This window comes from Hemitrygon akajei, chromosome 27, assembly GCF_048418815.1.
Source record: "Hemitrygon akajei chromosome 27, sHemAka1.3, whole genome shotgun sequence".
Lineage (NCBI taxonomy): Eukaryota > Metazoa > Chordata > Chondrichthyes > Myliobatiformes > Dasyatidae > Hemitrygon > Hemitrygon akajei.
Window position 1 is genome coordinate 36,076,750 of NC_133150.1, and position 24,672 is coordinate 36,101,421.

General features: G+C 43.6%; 1 protein-coding gene across 1 annotated transcript in view; it reads right to left on the reverse strand.

The window, feature by feature from the left end:
* nfasca (neurofascin homolog (chicken) a) overlaps positions 1-23,267 on the reverse strand; it is a 284,189-nt gene extending 260,922 nt beyond the window's left edge. The window contains exon 1 of the mRNA XM_073030634.1: positions 23,132-23,267. The gene's annotated coding sequence lies outside the window, so the exon portion shown is untranslated. The remainder of the gene's footprint in view (positions 1-23,131) is intronic.
* Positions 23,268-24,672: the final 1,405 nt, after the last annotated feature.

The following is a 24,672-nucleotide window of genomic DNA, read 5'->3' on the forward strand; positions in this document are numbered from 1 at the left end:
ATGAGAGGGCGTACAGGAGCAAGATATACCAGCTAGTTGAGTGGTATCGCTGCAACAACCCTGCACTCAACGTCAGTAAGACGAAAGAGCTGATTGTGGACTTCAGGAAGAGTAAGTGAAGGAACATAAACCAATCCTCATAGAGAGATCAGAAGTGAAGAGAATGAGCAATTTCAAGATCCTGGGTGTCATATTCTCTGAGGATCTAACCTGGACCAAACATATCGATGCAGTTATAAAGAAGGCAAGAATCAGAATGAGGTTTATTATCACTGGCATGTGACGTGAAATGTGTTAACTTAGCAGCAGCCGTTCAATGCAATACATAATCTAGCACAGAGAAAAATAATAATAAATAAAATAAAACATAATAATAATAAATAAACAAGTAAATTAATTACATATATTGAATAGATTTTTTAAAACGTGCAAAAACAGAAATACTGTATATTAAAAAAAGTGAGGTAGAGAGCAGCCATATTTCATTAGGAGTTTGAAGAGATTTGGTTTGTCTACTAAAACACTCAAAAACTTTTCTGACAGGCTGCATCACTGTCTGGTAAGAGGGAGGGTGGCTACTGCACAGCACCGAAAGCAGCTACAGAAAGTTGTAAAATTAGTCAGCTCCATCTTGGGTACTAGCCTCTGTTGTACCTAAGACACCTTCAAGGAGTGGTGCCTCAGAAAGGCGATGTCCATTATTATGGACCCCATCACCCAGGACATTGTTCCATCAGGAAGGAGGCACAGAAACCAGAGGCATACACTCAGTGATTCAGGAACATGTTTATGACGGTTATGTTTTGTAACTTCCAAACATTAAATTAATTCAAAGGAAGATGCAGGAGTCCGGGAATGCAGATCTAACTCTGTGATACAGTTTCCTGTGATGGGAGAATCTAAGTAAGGAAGATACAGCCTCAGAGTTGAGGGGCATCCTTTTAGAATGGAGGTGTGGTGAATTTGTGGAATTCTTTGCCACAGGCAGCTGTGGAGGCCAAGACTTTATGTATATATAAGACAAAGGTTGATAGATTCTTGGTTGGTCAGAGCATGAAGGGATATGGGGAGAAGGCAGGAGATTGGGGCTGAGAGGAAAATTGGATCAGCCATGATGAACTGGCAGAGCAGACTCGATGGGCCAAATGGCCTAATTCTACTCCTATATCTTATGTTCTTGTGGTGTTTATTTTAAATGAGGCATACACATATCATGTAGCTGTGTGACAATATATGCAATTCATGTATTTATACTTATACCCCGTAATGAATTGTTGCAACGAACAATAGTGCTTAATCAAACACTATATTTACAAGAGTTCTCAAATATTACTTAAATATTAAATACGCAACAACAACAGTCCTGTGTCAGGCAATTTCACAGACCTGGTTTGGAGCTCAGGCCACAGTTTCTGAAACACTAGGTAGGATGAGAGAGCCAATGATCATTTTGCTGATGCAGGTTAAGGCAGAGTAAAGAGCAGGGAATAACATGCTGCCAGAGATATCTTGAGGTTGAGTGGGTGCCTCCAGCTCCTATTTTATGTTTGTATGCTGAGAGGCTGTTTCTTTTCCCTGGGAAATATTGATTATTGGAAAACTATAGACTTAGCACAAAGAGTTAGACATTTAACACTGAGATAAGACAAATTTTTTCTGTGCATTTTTGAAATACCCTACACAAGTTCTGGGTGCTTCATCATTGAACAAAATTAAGATACACTGAAGAATCAAGAACAAGAATAGGTTGGAAAGTGAAAGAGTTTTACAATTTCAGATGAGATGTTACTAAATGGTGGAGCAGGTTTGACAGAAACGTACACAAAGTGCTGAAGGAACTCAACAAGTCGAGCAGCATCAACAGAGAGGAATAAATAGTTGACATTTCAGGCTGAGACCCTTCTTGGCCCGAAACACCGACTGTTCATTCCTCTCTATCAATTGTACCTGTCCTGCTGAGTTCCTCCAGCAATTTGTGTGTGCTCCTCAAGAGTTACAGGGTCTGCAGAATCTTGTGTTTCAGGTCTGAAAGATTGTGTGACCTTGTCCTGATTCTATTCCACTGAGTTCCAGAAGAGTAAAGCAGTAAAAATATTCCACATCTTCTGGCGCAGATCCTGTCACATCTTGTAATAATAAATATTCGGCCCATTACTTTGCTGCCTGTGTTCTAATTTGCATCAAACCTTCTTCCCATATCAACATCGTGCTTGCTGAGCTATATAGTCTCTCAGTCCACCTGTGCCTTGCATTCTATAATGTCAACACTGGCTTCAGTCCCACTGCTGCCTTTCCCCTCCTTATTTCCATAACCTCGTAGAGTCATAGAGCACAACAGCACAGAAACAGGCTATTTGGCCCGTCTAGTCCATGCCATTCCATTATTCTGTCTAGTCCTGCACCACCATGTATTTATTTCTCTTAAATGTTGAAATTGAACCAGCATCCATCACAGCTGCTGGCAGCTTCCTCCACACCCTCTGAGTGAATAAATTCTCCCTCATGCTCCCCTTAAATATTTCACCTTTCTCCCTTAACCTATCACCTGGGGTTCTAGTCTCACCCAATCTCAGGGGAGGAAGCCTGATTGCATTTACCCTATCTACATCCCTCATGAACCCCCTCCAATCCTCTGAAATATCTTTGTTCAGTTCTGATCTCTTGCACACCGCAATATCGTCTGTGTATGTGCTGAATGTGCAAGCTACTGAACATCTAAAAAGATTTGCATTTATATAGAACTTTTCATTATTTCAGCTTTTCCTTAGACATCAATTTCAAGTTCAGTCACTGTTAAAAACATAGAAGAGTACAGAACAGGAAAAGGCCATTTGGCCCACAATATTGTGTCGAACCAGCTAAAAAGCAAATCTAAAACACTCAAACACTAATCACTCCTACCTACACCATGTCCCTATCCGTCCATCTTCCTTACATTCATGTGCCTATCCAAACGTCTCTTAAAAGCCTCTAATGTATTTGCCTCTATCACCTTACCAGGCAGCGCATTCCTGGCATCCATGATTCTCTGAGTAAAAATCTTACCCCTCACATCTCCCTTGAACCTACCTCCCTTCACTTTTATTGCATCTGGTATTAGACATTCCAATCAGGGGAAACAGATACCCTCTGTCCACTCTATCTATGCCTCTCATAATCTTGTAAGCCTCTATCTGATCTCCCCTCAGCCCCCGATGTTCCAGAGGAAACGACTCATGTTTATCCAGCCTCTCGTGACAGCATACGTATGCTCTCTAAATCAGGCAGCATCCTGGTAAACCTCCTCCTCACCCTCTCCAAAGCCTCAACATCCTTCCTTTAGCGGGGTGACCAGAACTGTATATGCCATACACCAGATGTGGCCTAACCAGAGTTTTAGATAAATTTGGCACAAAGCAACATCACACAAAAAATGACAATAAATGATGGGCTAAAAGAGTATTGAACGGGTCCTTTTGGTTGCAGTTATTGAGGTAGAAATATAGGCCAGGAAACCAAGGAGAACACCCCCAGTCTCTCTTCCATAGATCATTTACTTCCCTCCTGCAAGAGCAGATGGTAGCTCGATTTGGCATCCTCCAACAGACAGCATCACAGATCAGAACTCAGTATCCAGCATGAACTTTCAAACAGAAACTCTGCTGTCTGCAAGTCGACTCGCCAAATGTCGGTGATTGCACCATGTGATCTACTGTCTCCAACTAGTCAGCAGAATGTGCTTCTCATCCTTGGTTTCATTTTATTTAATTTTCTTTACTTACAGATGCAGCATGGTAACAAGCCCTTCCAGCCCAATGACACCCAGTTATCTAATGAGTAAAACACAGCTGATTGCTTGAAATAAAGGGAAAAAGAATGGCGGACAAACTGAATGAGTATTTTACACCTGTCATCACTGTGGAAGACAAGGCAGGAGAATGGTGGAGATTCAGTGGTCGGAATGGCTTAATTCTGTCTCTCAACAGTTTGTATGTTCTCCCTGTGACCGCATGGGTTTCCTCTGGGTGCTCCGGTTTCCTTCCACATTCCAAAGAATTGTAAGATTAATAAGTTGTGGGCCTGCTAATGTTGGCACCTGAAGTGTGGTGACAATTGCGGGCAGCCCAGCACAATCCTCGCTGATTTCATTTGATGCAAACAGATTTTGCTGTAGGTTTCAATGCACAGGTGACAAATGAAGCTGGTATTTCTTTATCTTTTGTGCCACCCCCACCACCAACACCACCTGCCCGATTTTCCGGCATGTTGCTTGTCTCTTTGTAACCACTGATGCCCTTACTAATCAAAAATCTATCAACCTCTACTTCAAATATACCAAATGACTTAGCCTTTCACAGCCATCTGTAACAATGAATTCCACAGATTCATCACCCTCTGGCAAAAGAAATTCCTCCTCGTCCCATTTCTAAAGGAACTTCCTTCTATTCTGAGGCTGTACCCTCAGGTTCTAGACTCTCCCACTATTGGAAACATCCTCTCCATGTCCACTCTATCTAGGCTTTTCAATATTCAATAGGTAAAGCGGAAGTTCATAGGTTTTTGTTTATTAAGGGTGCCAAAGGTTATGGGGAAAGGCAGAAGGTACAGGAGTCTCAGGATCCACACCACCAGCTTCAAGAAAAGTTATTACCCCTCAACCATCAGGTTCTTGAAGTAGTGTGGATAGCTTCATTTGCCTCATCACTGAACTGTTACCACAACCTATTGATTCGTCTTCAATGACTCTTCATCTCACATTCTCAGTATTTATTGCTTTTTTTCTTTTGTACTTACACAGTTTGTGGTCTTTTGCACATTGGTTGTTTATCCAAGCTGTTGGGTGAGGTCTTTCATTGATTCTACTATGTATCTTGGATTTACTGAGAATGCCAACAAGAAAACAAGTTTCGGGGTTGTATATGGTGATATATATGTACTTTGATAATAAGCTTATTTTTGAACAGGTTTGAGAGGGGAAAGTAAATCAGCCATGATTGAAAGTGAAGCAGACACAATGGGCCAAAGAGCCAGATTTTGCTCCTACTCTATGTCTTATGATCTAAATCAGGGGCTCCCAACCTGGGGTGCACGGACCCCCGCACCTAATGTAAGGCTCCATGGAATAAAAAGGGCTGGTAATCGTAGATGCTTATGAATGGTTTCTCCACAGCTGCTTACGAGAATCATCCATCGTTCCTGGAAAATCCTACATGGTTGGTAACCCCAGCAAGATGATGCATCTCAGCACACAAATTGTCTTTTTTTCACTGCCACTCAACAGTATTTTTGCTTGTACCAATGCTGATATTTTTACAATTTATAAACAGAACTACTCAAACAAATGCTCTTGGGTTTTCCTACCAGTGAAATCCTGCGGATTAATCATTAGTTCCAGGAGACTCTATGCCAATTCTGGAGAGCTGGCAAATGCTACCTTCCAATGAGTCTGAGATCACACTTACAGAGTGAGATTACTGCTCTGTCTTTCAATCTCTCAAAGCTCAGCAACAGGAAAGATATAAAACTCTCCTGATATCAAGGACAGACTACCAATTGGGTGCAGTGAAATGTACAAAAGGCTAAAGTTCCAAGTAAATTTATTATCAAAGTATATATGTATCACTATATGTATCACCTTGAAATTTACTATCTTGCAGGCATTCACAGTAGAACAGAGAAATGCAATAGAATCGATGAAAAAACTACACACAATGCAAAACACAGGATTTTGCTTCTGTGGTAAAAGACTATGGGAAATTCTTAAAACACAAGATTCTACGGTTGCTGTAAATCTTGAGCAATACACTCATAATGACGTAGGAACTCAGCAGGTCAGGCAGCATCTATGGCGGGAAATGCGCAGTTGACATTTTAAGGGTGATGAAGGGTGTCTGCCTGAAATTGTTACTTCTCTCTGTAGGTGCTGCCTGACCTGCTGAGTTCCTCCAGCATTTTGTGTGTGGTGGGCAAAACTCAAAGTTTCTTGCAACTGACTGTCCAGAAATATTGACTAACAGATACTGGAACTTACATAGACTGTGAGCATTAGGGCTCACGGCCCTCTAGCCTTCTTTGTCATTTACTAGGGTCATGAGTGATTCCCCATTCAAATATCCCTTCCCATATGATTGCCTTTTGCTTCCCTTAGCATCTGTCCATCTAACAGTCTTGGTCATTGCCATGGAATCGTAGATAGATGTAGTTCAGACTTCTCCAAGGATCGTTGCCTTGTCATGGTGGAGAGGTATGTGAATTCCTGAGATCCAGAAAGTGATGTTGAATGGATATTTCCATCTGGCACATAGCTTCTAGTAGGGTCACCCATGGTGGTAAGGTCAAGGGGGACATTTCAGACAAAGAACGATCCAACCAAAGACCTCAACAATAGAGCCGATAGAAGATGATGACACATCACAATGGCAGTGAAGGTGGAGGAAGGCTACAGCAGTGAAGGGCTCCCACTTCATGCCACTGGATCCTGACCCCAATCTGTCAAACACCGTGTGGTGGCAGCCCATCCATCAGCCTCCTCTCATTAAACAAAGACATGCACAGGCATTCTCCATTAAGGGAATCCACAGCCAACTGAGGACCCACCAATGGACAACCCCTTTGGAGGACGTCAAACTCGATTTGAGTGATTGCACTACAGTGCACAAACAGGCTCCTCAGTGCGATTCATTTCTCTGCGTTGGTGGGGGGGGGGGGGGGGAGGAGGTTGATGTTCTTGTTGCCATTTGTGCAATTTGTTTCTTTGCATTGGGGGGGTTGATGTCCTAGTTTCACATGGGGAGGGGGGCTGATGCTTTTTCTTTGAACAAGTTCCATGATTTTCTTTCTTGGTTTTCTTTGTTTCGTGGCTGTCTGTGGGAAGATGAATCTCAGGGTTGTATACTGCATACATACTTTGATAAATAAATGTACTTTGAATCCTTTGAATCATTCTTCTAAAACTTGGCTAACACAGGCCAATCCTTTGCAATCTCTCAAGCCCCCAAACTGATTAATATTACAAACAAAACCATACATTTCACCCTAACACTAAATGCTTTTGTTTGTTTTAGATCCAAAGGGAAAGTATACATTTAAGATAGGAGTCATAAAACTAAAGAATTATTATCACAGAAAGCCATTCAACCAATTAAATCTGAGTCACAGTGAGAAGACTGTGAAAAGCACTGACCATTGCAAATTCCAGATATCGATTTACTTTTGTTTCTGATTTGCTCAGGTTCTCGAAGTGGGATTTGTGCCCAGAACCTTCTGACTCAGAAATAAGAGTTCTCTCACTGACACCTAATGTCATCAGTTCTCCGCTGCTAGTGGGCAGAGGTTAAATGTTCTTTAAAAAAAAAATTCCCATTCAAAAAAAATCAATGCATAGTTTTATAACATGGAAGTTTCTACCTAGGTGCAAAATTCACTAGTTTGGTCCTTTATAAAGAGATTTGTATACAGACGGAGCTTGGCGTACAAAGTCCAATAATTACACAGTAGGTTCAATAATGTATTATGTGTACAGTATCCATCTGCTCCCTGTCACACTTTGTCATCACACTTCATTGGGGAAAACGTGCTATGCTACAGATGCCAAAATATACAAAGCCCCAAGCTGGTTAAATTTCAATGCCATATGTTAAGATAAATAAGCTGAAGTATTCATTTACCACAGTAGGTAGTACGCCTGCAAATCACTGAGCGGAATTACAAAGAGTGCAAGGTTGATGACTTGAAGGACTGTTAAACTCTTGACCTTTCCCGTCACTTTCTGAAGAGCAATTAAGATTTACGGCATATATAACTGCACAGCAAAGAGAAAATAGTACATTCTGCAACCAGAAAAACATGGTGCAGCATCTAAAGTGGGTGTCATGGTAGCGTATAGGTTAGCACGACTCTATTACTCCTCGGGGGGGTGTGGGTTTTGGAGTTCAGAGCTCGATTTTGGTGCCACTCTGTTAGGCGTCTCTGTACATCTGCTCCATGGATTGCCTAGGCTTTCCCCTTCCACCATCCAAAGACGTAAATTGTTCCGTGATTAATTCAGTGTAAATTTAGTGTGGGGATTTTGGGGCAGCGTGGATCAAAGAGCTGGAGGGACCTATCACTAGATAAATAAAAAGTTACTGGAAAACCACTTACTGCCACATGTGTGTATCTGTGACAATACATATAGAAAATTGACTAACATCAAAGCAACACATTGATGATATCCTTCACCTCTTGAAGATTGTCTGTTTGTTCAGACAATAAAATACCTTTGAAACCCTGTTATGCAGCAAATTTTAACACGGGAAGTTGAAACAACAGTGAATGATAAATGCCTACTGTAAATACAAAAGATTCAGCAGATGCTTGAAATCCAGAGTAACGCACACAAAATGCTTCATCCCCTCTCTCCCATCCACCTACTTCACCCTCACCTGGCTTTACCTATCACCATCTAGCTGGTGCTTCTTCCCCTCTCTACCTTCTTATTCTGACTTTGTCTGCCTTCCTTTCCAGTCCTGATGAAGGGTCTTGGCCCAAACGTTGACTATTTATTCCTTTCCCTTGATCTGCCTGACCTGCTGACTTCCTCCAGCATTTTGTAAATGGCCACTCAATCCATTTTAAATGATGGTACAATTGGAGGACTCTCCTGCATCTCCTCTCACTTACATACAGACTTTACCAATTAGACATAGTTTAGTCCCTGTTTGCAAGATGGCACCTCTTGACACCACAACATCTCCTCAGTTCTGCATTTAAGAATCAAGCAAAATTTTGTGCTCTAGTCTAATCCAGGAGAAAGCTACTGTGTAATCCTCCCCTCACCTACGCTCTTTGCACAAAATGTAATAAAGTCACATTAATAAAAAAAAGGATCATGATCAAAACATCGGCTCTTTATTCTTCTCCACAGATGGTGCCTGAACCGACCCGCTGATTTCCTTCAGAATTTTGTGTGAGTTGCTCTGGATTTTCAGAAAGGGAAAAATATAAAATACTGTTTACTGTTGCAAAATTTGCATGCACATATAAATTTTAGGAATTTTCTATAAAATACTTAATGTTGTTGATGCACCATCAATAACTCTCGGAGACAGGAGGCAAAAGATAGGCTCTTATTAGCTGCAAATGTGACCACAACATCTTGGAGACTGAGGGAGGAGCAGTGCCTCCAATCGCCTTTATACAGGGGTCTGTGGGAGGAGCCACAGGAGCAGTCAGCAGAGGGGCATGTCCAGACAGGTATACACATAGTTTACCACAGTTGTATAAATTAAATATTTAATTTTAATCTATAACTCTGATCCAAAGTTGAGAATATCATCATCGAGCCAATCATACAGCTGTAAAAGCTACTGCCATTTGCACTAAATTAACAAACCATATTTTACGAGTTCAAAGCCTTCACTATCTACCCTCTCCTTTGGGCATTCAACTTATTGCCATTTGCCTGGAACCCACCCCATTACAGTGACTCCGTCCTGTCTCAATACTCCTGCCAATCTCTTGTGAAAATAAAACTCGCTTCCCAACATCAGCTGTTCAGTTAATTCTCCTGACTCTCAGCCTTTATGCATTATTATCCTCAGGCCCTACTTTATAATTTAGCTTCTAAAAATCCGTTCAACACAATCTCCTCCTTGTTTCTATTGATGTTGCTGATGTAGGTAAAAATAAACCATGACAATTGGGTATTACCCCCTTAAGTTCCAAATCACTTTCCACATGCCTCATGATCGTCTCCAGACACTGCATACCCTCTGGGAAGCTTGTTTGTGCCTACAGAAGACTCTGACTATCTCCTTAATTTAGAATCTCTAAGTTATTGCCTGAACTTCCGTGCAAATGCAACACCAGTATTTAAGAAAGCACATTTCTACAGACCAGTTAGAACATAGACAACATACAGCACAATACAGGCCCTTCGGCCAACAAAGCTGTGCTGAACATGTCCCTACCTTAGAACTGCCTAGGCTTTACCCATAGCCCTCTATCTTTCGAAGCTCCATGAAGCCATCCAGGGGTCTCTTAAAAGACCCTATCGTTTCCGTCTCCACCACCGCTGCCAGCAGCCCATTCCACGCACTCACCACTCTCTGCGTAAAAAAAACTTACCCCTGACATCTCCTCTGTACCTACTTCCAAGCACCCTAAAACTATACCCTCTCATGCTAGCCATTTCAGCCCTGGGGAAAAGCCTCTGACTATCCACACGATCAATGCCTCTCATTGTAGTCAAACATCAATGAATAAGAAAGACACCCATTCAACCATGCAGGCTGTCAGAATCAATTGCTGAGGATCTAGTAACAGAGCACTAGGAAAATAATACTCTTCAGCCGATAAAGCATGATTTATGGAAGGCATATTCAGGATTCAAGATACAAAATTGTTTACTCTCATTCTTCAGTCCATAAGTTTACAACAAAACAAAATGATTGTTACTCCAGATCCAATACAGCATTTAAAAAAAACCTCAATAAGCATAAAAGACACAATAAATATAAGTATAAAAATAATCCTATAAAACGCAATGTTGAGTGTAACCATATAGATGTATATGCAGTATATATAGACTGGTTATATGTACATAAAGAGACTCTAGGTGCAAGAATATTTGTACATAAGATGACTCTGACAGGAAATGATAAAGCAACAAAGTGACTCAAAGTTCAAAAGAAATTTATTATCAAAGTATGTATATGTCACCATAGGAAATCTATGGCCAGAGGAAATCTTAACAACCCCCTCTGAGATATATATATATATATATATATACACACACACACACACACACACACACACACACACACACACACACACACACACACACACACACACACACACACACACACACACACACACACACACACACACACACACACACCCCCCCCCCCCCCCCCCCCCACTCCCTTCTGCTCACAATCTTTCTAAGTCACTTGATTGCGGGAATCGAGTGTCACTCATCCAAGTTTGCTGACGATAGTGTTGGGTACATTGTGAGTGGTCAGGAGGACACAGAGATCAAAGGGATACTGAGAGACTAAGTGAATGCCTCTAGGTAGTAGCAGGACATATGAAAACACAAGACACTGACAGTGTCAGTAAGGGTATGAGGTGTACAGTTTAAGCATGAAGTGGCAGTGCGTGGGGGATGCTGAGGGGCTGTGGAGAGGAGTGGCTGATATGGATGTAATGATGGTGAGTGGTGGGTTGTGTTACTGGGTAGAGGTGTTGATCAGCCTGACACTTGAAGGAAGTAACTGCGTTTGAGTTTAGCGATCCTATTTAATCTGTTTATAGATAGTGTTTTTTTACAAGTTGTAGAAGATTCAGAAAAACCAGGAGGTGTGGTACATTTGGACTTCCGTAAGGTACTCGAGAAGAGTTTACTATACAAAAAGAAAACACATGGGAATCAGGTTAATATACTGATGTGGTGAGGGAGGATTGAAAACAGAAACAGGAACAATAGTCCTGCCGAAAGGTCTTGGCCTGAAACGTCGACTGTACTTTTTCCATAAATGCTGCCAGGCCTGGTGAGTTCCTCCACCATTTTGTGTGTGTTGATTGGATTTCCAGCATCTGCTGGAAATAGGAATATTGTGGTGGTTATAACAGGAATAATATGGTGCTTTTGTAACAGGAATAATATGGTGGTTTTGTAACAGGAATAATATGGTGGTTTTGTAACAGGAATAATATGGTGGTTTTTGTAACAGGAATAATATGGTGGTTTTGTAACAGGAATAATATGGTGGTTTTGTAACAGGAATAATATGGTGGTTTTTGTAACAGGAATAATATGGTGGTTTTGTAACAGGAATAATATGGTGGTTTTGTAACAGGAATAATATGGTGGTTTTGTAAAAGGAATAATATGGTGGTTTTGTAACAGGAATAATATGGTGGTTTTGTAACAGGAATAATATGGTGGTTTTGTAACAGGAATAATATGGTGGTTTTGTAAAAGGAATAATATGGTGGTTTTGTAACAGGAATAATATGGTGGTTTTTGTAACAGGAATAATATGGTGGTTTTGTAACAGGAATAATATGGTGGTTTTGTAACAGGAATAATATGGCGGTTTTCACCACACAGTAACTATCAGTCAGAGCTGCCTACACCCTAGACTTTTTTTTTAATATGTTTTCAGATGGTATGGACTTCACAGAGCCCTGATCTCAACATCATCGAGGCTGTCTGGGATTACCTGGAGAGAGAGAAGTGAGACAGCCAAAGTCTGCAGAAGAAGCGTGAACTCCGTGAAGCCATCAAGGGCGCCAAGAGGCAATATCGAGCCAAGTTGGAAGCTCAGGCTAACCAGAGGGATGCCAGTAGACTATGGCAGGGTCTAAATGAGATCACTGGGCACAAAGAAAAGGCTGGGAATATCAATAACTGTAGCGCTTCTCTTCCTGACGAACTAAACGTATTCTACGCAAGATTCGAACAGAAGAGGAGCGTCCCGCCCCCTCTGGATGAACCAGACCTGGTGGCATCAAGATTCATCGTCACCGAGGAAGACGTTAGAAGAGCCTTCCTGAAGATAAATCCAAGGAAGGTGACGGGCCCAGATGGCATCCCGGGACGGGTTCTCCGCGCCTGTGCAAGCGAGCTAGCTGGAGTGTTTGCTGACATCTTCAACTACTCCCTGCTTCAGTCCAAGATCCCCTCCTGTTTTAAGAAGGCAATGATAATCCCAGTGCCGAAGAAAAGCAAGGTGGCATGCCTGAATGACTACCGACCTGTGGCTCTAACATCAATTGCTATGAAGTGCTTTGAGCGATTGGTTATGGCACACATCAACCATAACCTACCGGTTAACCTCGACGCTTTGCAATTCGCCTACCGGAGCAACAGGACAACGGCAGATGCCACCTCTCTGGCACTACATTCCTCCTTAGAACACCTGGAGAATAAAGACGCATATGTAAGGCTCCTTTTCATCGACTACAGCTCTGCCTTTAATACTATCATTCCAAATAAACTGATTCCTAAGCTCCGGAACCTGGGTCTTAGCACTCAGATCTGCAGCTGGATCTTCAACTTCCTCACAGACAGGACCCAGGCTGTAAAAATAGGGGACAAGCTCTCCTCTACAATCACTCTGAGTACCGGTGCCCCACAAGGCTATGTACTCAGCCCCCTGCTGTACTCACTGTACACCCATGATTGTGTAGCCAAGTTTCCATCGAACTCAATATATAAGTTTGCTGATGACACCACAATTGTAGGCCGTATCTTGGGTAATGATGAGTCTGAGTACAGAGAGGAAATTAAGAACCTGGTGGCATGGTGCGAAGACAATAACCTATCCCTCAACGTCAGCAAGACGAAGGAATTGGTTGTTGACTTCAGAAGGAGAAGCGGACTGCACAACCCCATCTACATCACAGGAGATTAGTGTGCAAACTCAGGAGATTAGTGTGCAAACTTAAAGCACACGGTATTGGGGGTATGGTATTGATGTGGATAGAGAATTGGTTGGCAGACAGGAAGCAAAGAGTGGGAGTAAACGGGACCTTTTCAGAATGGCAGGCAGTGACTAGTGGGGTACCGCAAGGCTCAGTACTGGGACCCCAGTTGTTTACAATATATATTAATGATTTAGACGAGGGAATTAAATGCAGCATCTCCAAGTTTGCGGATGACATGAAGCTGGGCGGCGGTGTTAGCTGTGAGGAGGATGCTAAGAGGATGCAGGGTGACTTGGATAGGTTAGGTGAGTGGGCAAATTCATGTGGATAAATGTGAGGTTATCCATTTTGGTTGCAAGAACAGGAAAACAGATTATTATCTGAACGGTGGCCGATTAGGAAAAGGGGAGATGCAACGAGACCTGGGTGTCATTGTACACCAGTCATTGAAGGTGGGCATGCAGGTACAGCAGGCGGTGGAAAAGGCAAATGGTATGTTGGCATTCATAGCAAAAGGATTTGAGTACAGGAGCAGGGAGGTTCTACTGCAGTTGTACAAGGCCTTGGTGAGACCGCACCTGGAATATTGTGTGCAGTTTTGGTCCTCTAATCTGAGGAAAGACATTCTTGCCATAGAGGGAGTACAGAGAAGGTTCACCAGATTGATTCCTGGGATGGTAGGACTTTCATATGAAGAAAGACTCGATCGACTACGCTTATACTCACTGGAATTTAGAAGACTGAGGGGGGATCTTATTGAAACGTATAAAACTCTAAAGGGATTGGACAGGCTAGATGCAGGAAGATTGTTTCCGATGTTGGGGAAGTCCAGAATGAGGGGTCACAGTTAAAGGATAAAGGGGAAGCCTTTTAGGACCGAGATGAGGAAATACTTCTTCACACAGAGAGTGGTGAATCTGTGGAATTCTCTGCTACAGGAAACAGTTGAGGCCGGTTCACTGGCTATATTTAAGAGGAAGTTAGATATGGCCCTTGTGGCTAAAGGGATCAGGGGGTATGGAGAGAAAGCAGGTACAGGGTTCTGAGTTGGATGATCAGCCATGATCATACTGAATGGCAGTGCAGGCTCGAAGGGCCAAATGGCCTACTCCTGCACCTATTTTCTATGTTTCTATGTTTCTACATCGGTGGTACGCAGGTGGAACAGGTCAAAAGCTTTAAGTTCCTCGGGGTGAATATCACAAATGACCTGACTTGGTCTAACCAAGCAGAGTCCACTGCCAAGAAAGCCCACCAGCGCCTTTACTTCATGAGAAAGCTGAAGAAATTTGGCCTGTCCCCTAAAACCCTCACTAATTTTTATAGATGCACTGTAGAAAGCATTCTTCTAGGGTGCATCACAACCTGGTATGGAAGTTGTCCAGTCCAAGACCAGAAGAAGCTGCAGAAGATTGTAAACATAGCCCTGCACATCACACAAACCAATCTTCCATCCTTGGACTCACTTTACACCGCACGCTGTCGAAGCAGTGCTGCCAGGATAATCAAGGACACGACCCACCCAGCCAACACACTTTTTGTCCCTCTTCCCTCCAGGAGAAGGTTCAGGAGCTTGAAGACTCGGTACGGCCAGATTTGGAGACAGGTTCTTTCCAACTGTGATAAGACTGTTGAACGGATCCTGACCCGGATCTGGGCCGTACCTTCCAAATATCCGGACCTGACTTGCACTACCTTACTTTCCCTTTTCTATTTTCTAATTATGATTTATAATTTAAATTTTTATTATATTTACTTCGATTTGTACTTCAGGGAGTACGAAGCGCAGAATCAAATATCACTGTGATGATTGTATGCTCTAGTATCAATTGTTTGGTGACAATAAAGTAAAGTTCTCCAATATGCTTGAAACAACCTACCAGCTGATTTTCATATAGAACTGCAAAACAGCATACTTAAGAGAAATAATACAGTTTTAAAAGCAAAGGGTGGTCACACTAAATACTGATTTGATTTAGTTTTTTAACTGTTTACTGCTCTTTATAGTTTTTTTGATATTTAGAAACTTTTTGAAAGTATCTCCACTCTACCTTTTTTTTAACATCTGCCTACGATGTCTGCATAGTACTGTATATAAATAACTTGACTGAGGGAATCAGGTGCCACTCACCCAAGTTTGCTGACAATACAATTTTGGGTACATCGTGAGTGGAGAGGATGACGATATCGAAGGGATATTGATAGGCTACAAGAATGAACAAGGACATACAGATTGAATGGAATGCAAAAGTGTGATGTCATCCCCTTTAGTTAAAAGAGAAGGAAAAGCAGAGCTTATTTTAAGAGTGAAAGATTTAAAGGTGTTAAGATTCAGAAAGGCCCAGATTTCCTTGAAACAGGAAGACGAATTATATATTCAGATACATTGCAGCATGACCTCAGTATAAAGGTAAAAACATACACCTGGAATTATTTAGGGCTCTACTGATCCAATAATCTGGATATAGTGTAATCATATGGCTAACCTGTCAAAGGAGAAAGCAATTGTGAGCAAGGGAGAACAATGATGGCTCACAAGATTAGTTCTTGGGACAAGTGGAGTTGGAGAGACTTACTACCTCTATGGTAGTAAGTAAAATACTCATTTTCATGTACATATACCATCCATAAAAGTTTCACAGAATAAGAGGTGATTGCAATAAAACAGCCAAATTTTGGAGTGAGTGGGATGTGTCTGAGGAGTAATGCTTTGCTTGGCTGGGGTGTATTGACTATGATTCAGAATCTCAATCTAAAAGGCTGGCCATTCAAGGATGAGATGGGCAGAAGCTTCTTCATCCTGAGGATAGAATGGCAGTTTACTCCCTCCAAAGGAGGAGGAGTTTAGGAGAACGATGGCGCCTAACAGTGACTCCTTTGCTTGCATCTTCAGAAACAGCTCTATTTCTATCTTTAATGTCTCTGTTTTTCCCTTTTGAAGACCCTGACCTGCAGTTACACGCTTGATGCACCATCAATAACTCACGCCGAGACTTAGGAGGTGAGATATCGGCTTTTATTGACTGAAGAACAACACTACATCCTGGGGAAATGAGGGAGAGCAGCAGGCCACAGTCGCCTTTATACAGGGGTCTGTGGGAGGAGCCACAGGGGTAGTCAGCAGGGTCTTGGGAGGAGCCACAGGAGCAGTCAGACAGGTATATCTAGTTCACCACAACGCTGACTTCAGTTCTGGGTCCGCTCATGATGGGCCGTTACTCGATATACCAAGGACGTGGCCTAGAAGATTAGCGTGCCTTCAGGGTTCCAGGATTTCGTGGCTCTGGAGGCAGGCGAACTTTAGATCGGTGCTGCTGCAGTAAATTGGTGTGTCGTGGGAGATGGACGATTGAAAGCAGCAAGCTGGCTGCTGGCCATGTGCCCAAAGACCCGAGATCTTTGGACACAGAACTCAGAAGAAGTGACGCAACAGACTTTTAACATCCTAAATCAGTGAGTTGTTTGTTATGCCTCCTCTCTCACTGTGAATCAATGACACCTCTTTTTCCTTTATTAGGGAGAGAGACAGCCTGTGATATGTCGAATTACCGGGTTATCGAGTAGTCTTTGGGGCACTGCAAGTCTGTGTCTTTACTAATGTTTTGCTGCACGCTTGAGTGCTCGGTGGAGTCACTGGGGGGGGGGGGGGGGGGTCGTTGCTTGCTGCTGCTTATGCGTGGGAGTCTTTGGGGTTCTATCATTTAACTGTCGTTCATTCTTTGGAGCACTCCTCTGTTTTTGTGGATGTTTGTGAAGAAAAAGAATTTCAGGATGTATATTGTATACATTTCTCTGACATTAAATGTTCCTTTGAAACCTTTGAGAAAAATCACAACAGATATTTGGATTTTATAGGATAGGAAGAAAAATGCTGAGGTAAAAGACATGATTTTACTGACTGGTGGAGCAGATTTAAGGGGCTGGATGTCTAATATCTTCTGCTAGGTCTTGTGTTCCTCTGTACTATCACAGTTCTCATTTCCTCTTTATCCCACACCCTCACGGTGAATAGGCAGCCTTTTAGGACACAAATCTTGCAGCTTTTGTCCTCAAGAAAGAAACTTTCCTCACAACAAGCACTTTCTGAAATTGGCAAAATATTCCGCTCTACCTCTCCTCAGACCGTGCTACCTCCACATCTCTCCCTGAACCTTTGCTTTCCTCTGGAGTGTGACTGTGTATTGGACAAGTCTATCTGGAAATTCCCCCTCCCCCTCACTACACATAGATTAAAGTTTCATTGACCTTGAGCAGATCACTGAAATCCTGCTAATCCAGAACAATCTTGTAGATCACTAATTCCAACAAAGTGCGTTCTCAGTACACAGTCTGCTTTGGCATGACATGTTGTATTTTTAACTGAAAGATGTTGTCTATCTTAGTGCATCGATATGGTACAGCCATAAGACCATAAACATAAGTGCAGAATTAGACCTCTTGGCCCATCGAGACTGCTCCGCCATTCCATCATGGTTATTTATTTTCCCTCTCAATCCCACTCTCCTGCCTTCTCTCCACAACCTTTGACACCCTTACTAATCAAAAACTTATCAACCTCCTCTTTAGATACACACAATGACTTGGCCTCCACAATCATCTGTGGCAATTAATTCACTACCCCCGGCAAAGTAATTCCTGCCCACCTCTGTTCTAAAGGGTCATCCTTGTATGTACTAAGACTTCCCTAATCATAAAATTGGTAATTTCATTTTGCTATCATATTCAAGCAATTTGCATATTTAACCAGTGAACGTGACATAGATAGATAGATAGATAGATAGATAGATAGATAGATAGATAGATAGATAGATAGATAGATAGATAGATACTTTATTCATCCCCATGGGGAAATTCAACATTTTTCCAATGTCCCATACACTTATTGTAGCAAAACTAATTACATACAATACTTAACTCAATATAAATATGCATCTAAAATCACCCTCTCAAAAAGCATTAATAAATAGCTTTTTAAAAGTTCTTAAATAGTTTACTAAGAAATACATTGAATGGTAACTTAAGCTCAGTCCTGACCCTGGCACTTTAACATATCCTACTCCTGGCGTCTGAATTGTAAAGCCGAATGGCATTGGGGAGTAATGATCTCTTCATCCTGTCTGAGGAGCATTGCATCGATAGCAACCTGCCGCTGAAGCTGCTTCTCTGTCTCTGGATGGTGCTATGCAGTGGATGTTCAGGGTTTTCCATGATTGACCGTAGCCTACTCAGCGCCCTTTGCTCTGCTACCGATGTCATACTCTCCAGTTCTGTGCCCACGACAGAGCCCGCCTTCCTTACCAGCTTATTAAGACATGAGGCGTCCCTCTTCTTAATGCTGCCTCCCCAACACGCCACCACAAAGAAGAGGGCGCTCTCCACAACTGACCTATAGAACATCTTCAGCATCTCACTACAAACATTGAATGACGCCAACCTTCTAAGGAAGTACAGTCGACTCTGTGCCTTCCTGCACAAGGCATCTGTGTTGGCAGTCCAGTCTAGCTTCTCGTCTAACTGCACTCCCAGATACTTGTAGGTCCTAACCTGCTCCACACATTCTCCATTAATGATCACTGGCTCCATATGAGGCCTAGATCTCCTAAAGTCTATCAATGTCAGGTGTGACAGAAGCAGAGGAGGTTAGGGATAAGATCAACATTTTCACTTCACTAGTTTCTTTATTTCTGATTTATCTGAATACCTTCTGTACTATTTCATTCTTTTCATGGACAAATTGCCAAGTGCCAGTCCCATAACCGGGGAGAAATTGGAATGAGCCCCTAATATGGAAACACCAATGCCGAGGAATGGAGAAGGCTACAGAAAGTGGTGGACACTGCCCAGTCCATCACAGGTAAAGCCCTCTCCACCACTGAGTACATTTACATGGGGCACTGCCACAACAAAGCTGCACCCACCAAAGACCCTCACCATCCAGACCATGCCCTCTTCTCACTACTACCTTAGGACCCACACAGCCTGGTTCAGGAACAGTTATTACCTTCAAACATCAAGCTCCAGAACCAGCATGGACAACTTCATTCACCACAGCTCTGAACTGAACCTATCAACTCCAGACTCACTTTCAAAGATTCTTTTCAACTCCTGTTCACAGGATTACTTCTATTTGTACAAATTGTCATCTGTTGCACAATAGCTGCCTGTCAGTCTTTGTATGCAGTTTTTTCATGAAATCCTACTGTTTTTCCTTTTTCCCTGCAAATGCCTGCAAGAAAATGAATCTCAAGGTAGTATATGGTAAAATATACATTTGATAATAAATTTACTTTGAAAGTTGAATCTGTTTTCAGAAAGACCGTGAATATGAAATAAGTAATATGCAGTCAGATTGCCAAACCATCCTCAATCTACAGACTACCCCACTGTAATATTTTACTATAACTGTCCCTGAAATAACAAGAATGAACAAATCTCCTGTCCACTTGTCATCAATCTCATCAGTTTCCTCTTATAAGACCATAAGACATAAGAGCAGAATTAGGCCATTCGGCCCACCAAGTCTGTTCTGCCATCATGGCTGATTTATTAGCACCATCAACCCCATTGCCCTATCTTCTCCCCGTAACCTTTGACACACATACTAATCAAGAACCTATCAACCTCCGATTTAAATATACCAATCGCATGGCTGCACCCTTACTAATCAAGAACCTAGCAATCCCATTTTCCTGCCTTCTCTTTGCAAACTTTGACACCCTGACTAATCAAGAACCTATCACCCTCCACTTTAAATATGCTCAAAGACTTGGCCTCCACAGCTGTCTGTGGCAATGAACTCCACAGATTCACCACTCTCTGGATAAAAAAAAACCTCATCTTTGTTATAAAATTATGGTGTAGCCTTAACAAAGCAAAATATTCAGGTGCTTCGCAGAAATAAAAACAAATAACAATTGTGCTAGGCCAGAGGGGATAGATCCTGCCATAGTTGGAATAAGAGAGGCAGGGAGTCTGGGGAGGAAGAGGGTTTTCCATAATTTAGGACTTTACAGCTGAAGACAGACTGCTAAGGGTGAATACTCCAGAGGACCAGAGTAGAAGAATGCAGATACGTTGCACTGTCATAGGACAGGAAGAGATACGTAGATGAGAAGTGGGGCATTTTAGAGATGAACAAAACCTTCAAAATCAGTTTACTGTAATAACAAGGAGATCAGAGTAGATTAAGGAGGACGAGGTCGTTAGGCAAATGAGACTCCAAGGTTGGGACACAGACAGCAGCGATTTGGATGAACCCAAAATTCAGGCGTGTAGTGGACGGGAGGTCGGTCAGGAGTGTAGGAGGATAGTCAGATCTCGAGGTAGCCCAGCCTATATTCCCGAGCCTAAGAAGTAAAGGCCCAGATATTTGATCCAATAGACAATAGACACCAGGTGCAGGAGTAGGCCATTCGGCCCTTCTAGCCAGCACCGCCATTCACTGTGATCATGGCTGATCATACACAATCAGTACCCCATTCCTGCCCTCTCCCCATATCCCTTGACCCCGCTATCTATAAGAGCTCTATCTAACTCTCTCTTGAATGCATCCAGAAACTTGGCCTCCACTGCCTTCTGGGGCAGAACATTCCACATAGCCACCACTCTCTGGGTGAAAAAGTTTTTCCGCATCTCTGTTCTAAATGGCCTATCCCTTATTCTTAAACTGTGGCCTCTAATTCTGGACTCACCCATCAGCAGGAACATGCTTCCTACCTCCAGTGTGTCCAATCCCTTAATAATCTTATATGTTTCAATCAGATCCCCTCTCATCCTTCTAAATTCCAGAGTATACAAGCCCAGTCGCTCCAATCTTTCAACATATGACAGTCCCACCATTCCGGGAATTAACCTAGTGCACCTACGCTGCACTCACTCAATAGCAAGAACGTCCTTCCTCAAATTTGGAGACCAAAACTGCACACAATACTCCAGGTGGGGTCTCCCAAGGCCCTGTACAGCTTCAGAAGGACCTCTTTACTCCTATACTCAATTCCTCTTGTTATAAAAGCCAGCATGCCATTAGCTTTCTAGATCTCTAGATTCAGATCTCACCTTGGGGATCAAACGTGACATCGGGCTCAAAATGACAGCCTGACCACAAATAAGAGAACATCTGCAGATGCTGGAAATTAAATAATACACACAAAAGTCCCGATGAAGGGTTTCGGGCCGAAACGTCGACTGTTTACTATTTTCCATAGATGCTGCCTGGCCTGCTGAGTTCCTCCAGCATTTTGTGCGTGTTCACGGACAGCCAGGTTTTGTTTCAATGTAGGACGTAGTCACTGCTCACTGAACCGGCTTTAAACTGATAGCTCAGGGTCCATTCGCGCGCATGCGAGACATTAATTAATCATAGCGTACAGGGAGGGAACTGATTGGAAATCAGACCAGCAGGTAAAGGGCAGCTACTGAGATGTGCAATTTCCTGCATTTTTCCGTTTGGGGCTGACAGCTAAACATCACCCGGTTTGATTGTGCAGTGCGGACGGTGCTGAAGCGGAATTGACTCGCTCAACTCAATCCGAGGTCACCGCAATTTATGAAGAGGCAAGCCGCGAACTTCCCCGCATCTCTGGTCGAACTGAGCGCTAGATCGCCAGCAAAATGCCTTTCAGAATAAAAGCAACGGGATGGAGAAAGTGCGGAGCATTTCCTGCCCGGCTGCCAGCTATGCAGAGTGCCTCGTTAAACTGCACCAAATCGATAGCAAATAGATTCCGCTCCCTTAGAAATAAAAAAAACCAACAACGACCCGGTGAATAACTGAATGAATAATAAGTAACGTGACCCAGCCCCTGTGCACCGCGGGCGTCTCTCGCGTGGCTTGAGTTACAGTTTACTTGGATGGCCAGGAACGGCTGGGTTGGACAGGGAGGAAAGGTCTCACAAAGCCCACAGCACTTACAAAGACCACCATCACCCCCTCCCCCCGGGTGCCTTTCAGGTGAGCGCAGGGCACGTGATAGGGATGGGGGATTGACGCCCTTCCCCGTGGGATGGGGGGGTGGGGTGGGATTGATCACAATCTCACTAGATGACCCCATAAATCATCTTGCCAATGGAGATCTATATCCCGGCAGGCACTGAAGATTGTGCAGCTCCCTTAAGGAGTTCTCATCCTCACCCAACCCCCTGGAACGCTGTCTCCACGGCCCTGGAAGAGAGACCCAAGGGCGCAAATTTACTCACTGCCAGAGGGCCGCTTCCGCAGCTCAGGATCCTTTGAAAGGGGGTCTCCAATCCACAGCGGGTTGATCATCGCCCTAGATAAACCGCTCGTGTATCAGATGGGGTTCTTAAACGTGAAGATGGGCCCACGTCAAAAGGACATCCACACCACACCCCCACGTAAGGAAACTCTCTAATCTTACATGAATGGGGTTTTATTTAAGAATTCAGGAGGCCCAAGGTCCTCCACCTTTGCACATCTTTTCAAGGTCTCCAATTGCTTGAGAAAGGGAGGGGGCGAGAGCATCCTTTGCACCTGCAACGCCATCCACAGAGGTGCCATGAATTCCTGGTAAGGTGGGCTCCCCCTTCTTACAATGCTCGCTGTATTTCCTATGTGTGACACCCAGTGCCGGTGTCCCTGTCTCCACTCCCGAGCTCCGCGATCGCTCCGGGCGGGTACCGCAGCTTGCGCAGCGACCAAGTTTACCAGCGCTCCGCCCGGCCGGCCGCAGTTCCCGAGCCAGGCTCCCTTTCCCCACCAGTCCGCAGCTCCCTCTCTTACCGGTCCTCCTTGTCTCTTCTGCCTGCCTTTGGTATGGATTTGTCCTCCCACTCCTGCTCGCTCTATTTCAGGCGCATTTCACCGGGGCCGCCGCATTACTGCAAAGGAAAACACACACACACACACACATACCCACTCACATCAGCAGCGTACGCGCGCGCTCCCGCTGTGGACCGGGCGCGTCCTCCACCGCAACCCCCGTCTGTCGGCAAACGCAAGTGACGGGACCGCTCGCGGAGATGGGCGCGCTCCCGTACGCGCGCTCCCGTCGCCACCTGATGTCTTCTTGGTGATTTCCAGGGTGTAGAACTGTCAGCCGCATCTTCAGGTACCTGCTTTCAGCGACGCAAGAAGTCCCCGGTGCGCTCTCTCCCTGTCCCGCGGCACCTGACACCCGCCCCAAGGTCAAAGCAGCTCCTGGGGTTACTGGCACCTCGCAGTTTGACATGACCCCTGGGAGAATAATGGAGATTCAGCAGAGAAACAGGCCACGGAGCGTACGCACGCCTTAGCCTTGTTAAGGACCGCTCCCATCCGTCCTACAATCTCTTTGACCCCCTCATCATCAGAAGGTACGGTAGCATTAGGGCAAGGACTATAAAGGTGTGAATCAGTTTCTTCCCCCAGGCTGTGAGACGACTGAACACCATGCCACCACCCAGGCCTCATCGCTGATGAAGTGCCATTAATGTTATACTGTTTTCTTTTTAACATGTCTTGTAAATGCACTTTATGCTAAATGTCAATCTTCTGAAATCTATTTTATTATTTGTTAAATTTTTGTGTGTGCACCTTGGTCCAGAGGAATGTTGTTTTGTTTGCCGATACACATGTATACAGTTGAGTGAAAATAAAATTGAACTTGACTATTACTCCTACACTTCCCACCTTTCTTCAACAGTCCCTCCCCACTGATTCCACCGCTCAGCAAACACTAGGGGTACCTTGCAGTGGCCAGTTAACCTGCTGAGTCTCCATTATGAGATGTGGAAGGAAACTGGAATACCCAGAGGAGACTAAATGGTTGCAGGGGGACCTGCAAATTTTGCACAGATAGTACCTGAAGTCAGGATTGAACTGGGGACTCTGGTGTTGGAAGTTGAGCCACTCTCCCACCCTATATTCTTTCAAATATACTAATTGCTGTAACATAGGAAAGATGGCTGAGGAGACCAACATGGTCACAGGGAGGATGTGCAAACTTCACCAGACAGCAACTGAGTTCAGAAGTGTATGTTACAAAAGTTATCAATTAAACAATGCACAACAAATGAAAATACTATTACCGACCTGCCTAGACTAACTATGCTGTTTAGTAGGGTTAATGTGCTGATCTGAAATACAGTGGAATAAATTAGCTAGTAGAGTGACTGCCTCACAAGTCCAGAGACCCAGATTCAACTGGGGTGCTCTGCCTAGACTTGGAATGTCATCAAAGACTCTCAAATCTCTACATATTTACCACGGAGAGCATTCTAAATGGTTGCATGACCATCTGGTATGGAGGGGCCACTGCACAGGAACGGAAAAAGTTGCAGAGG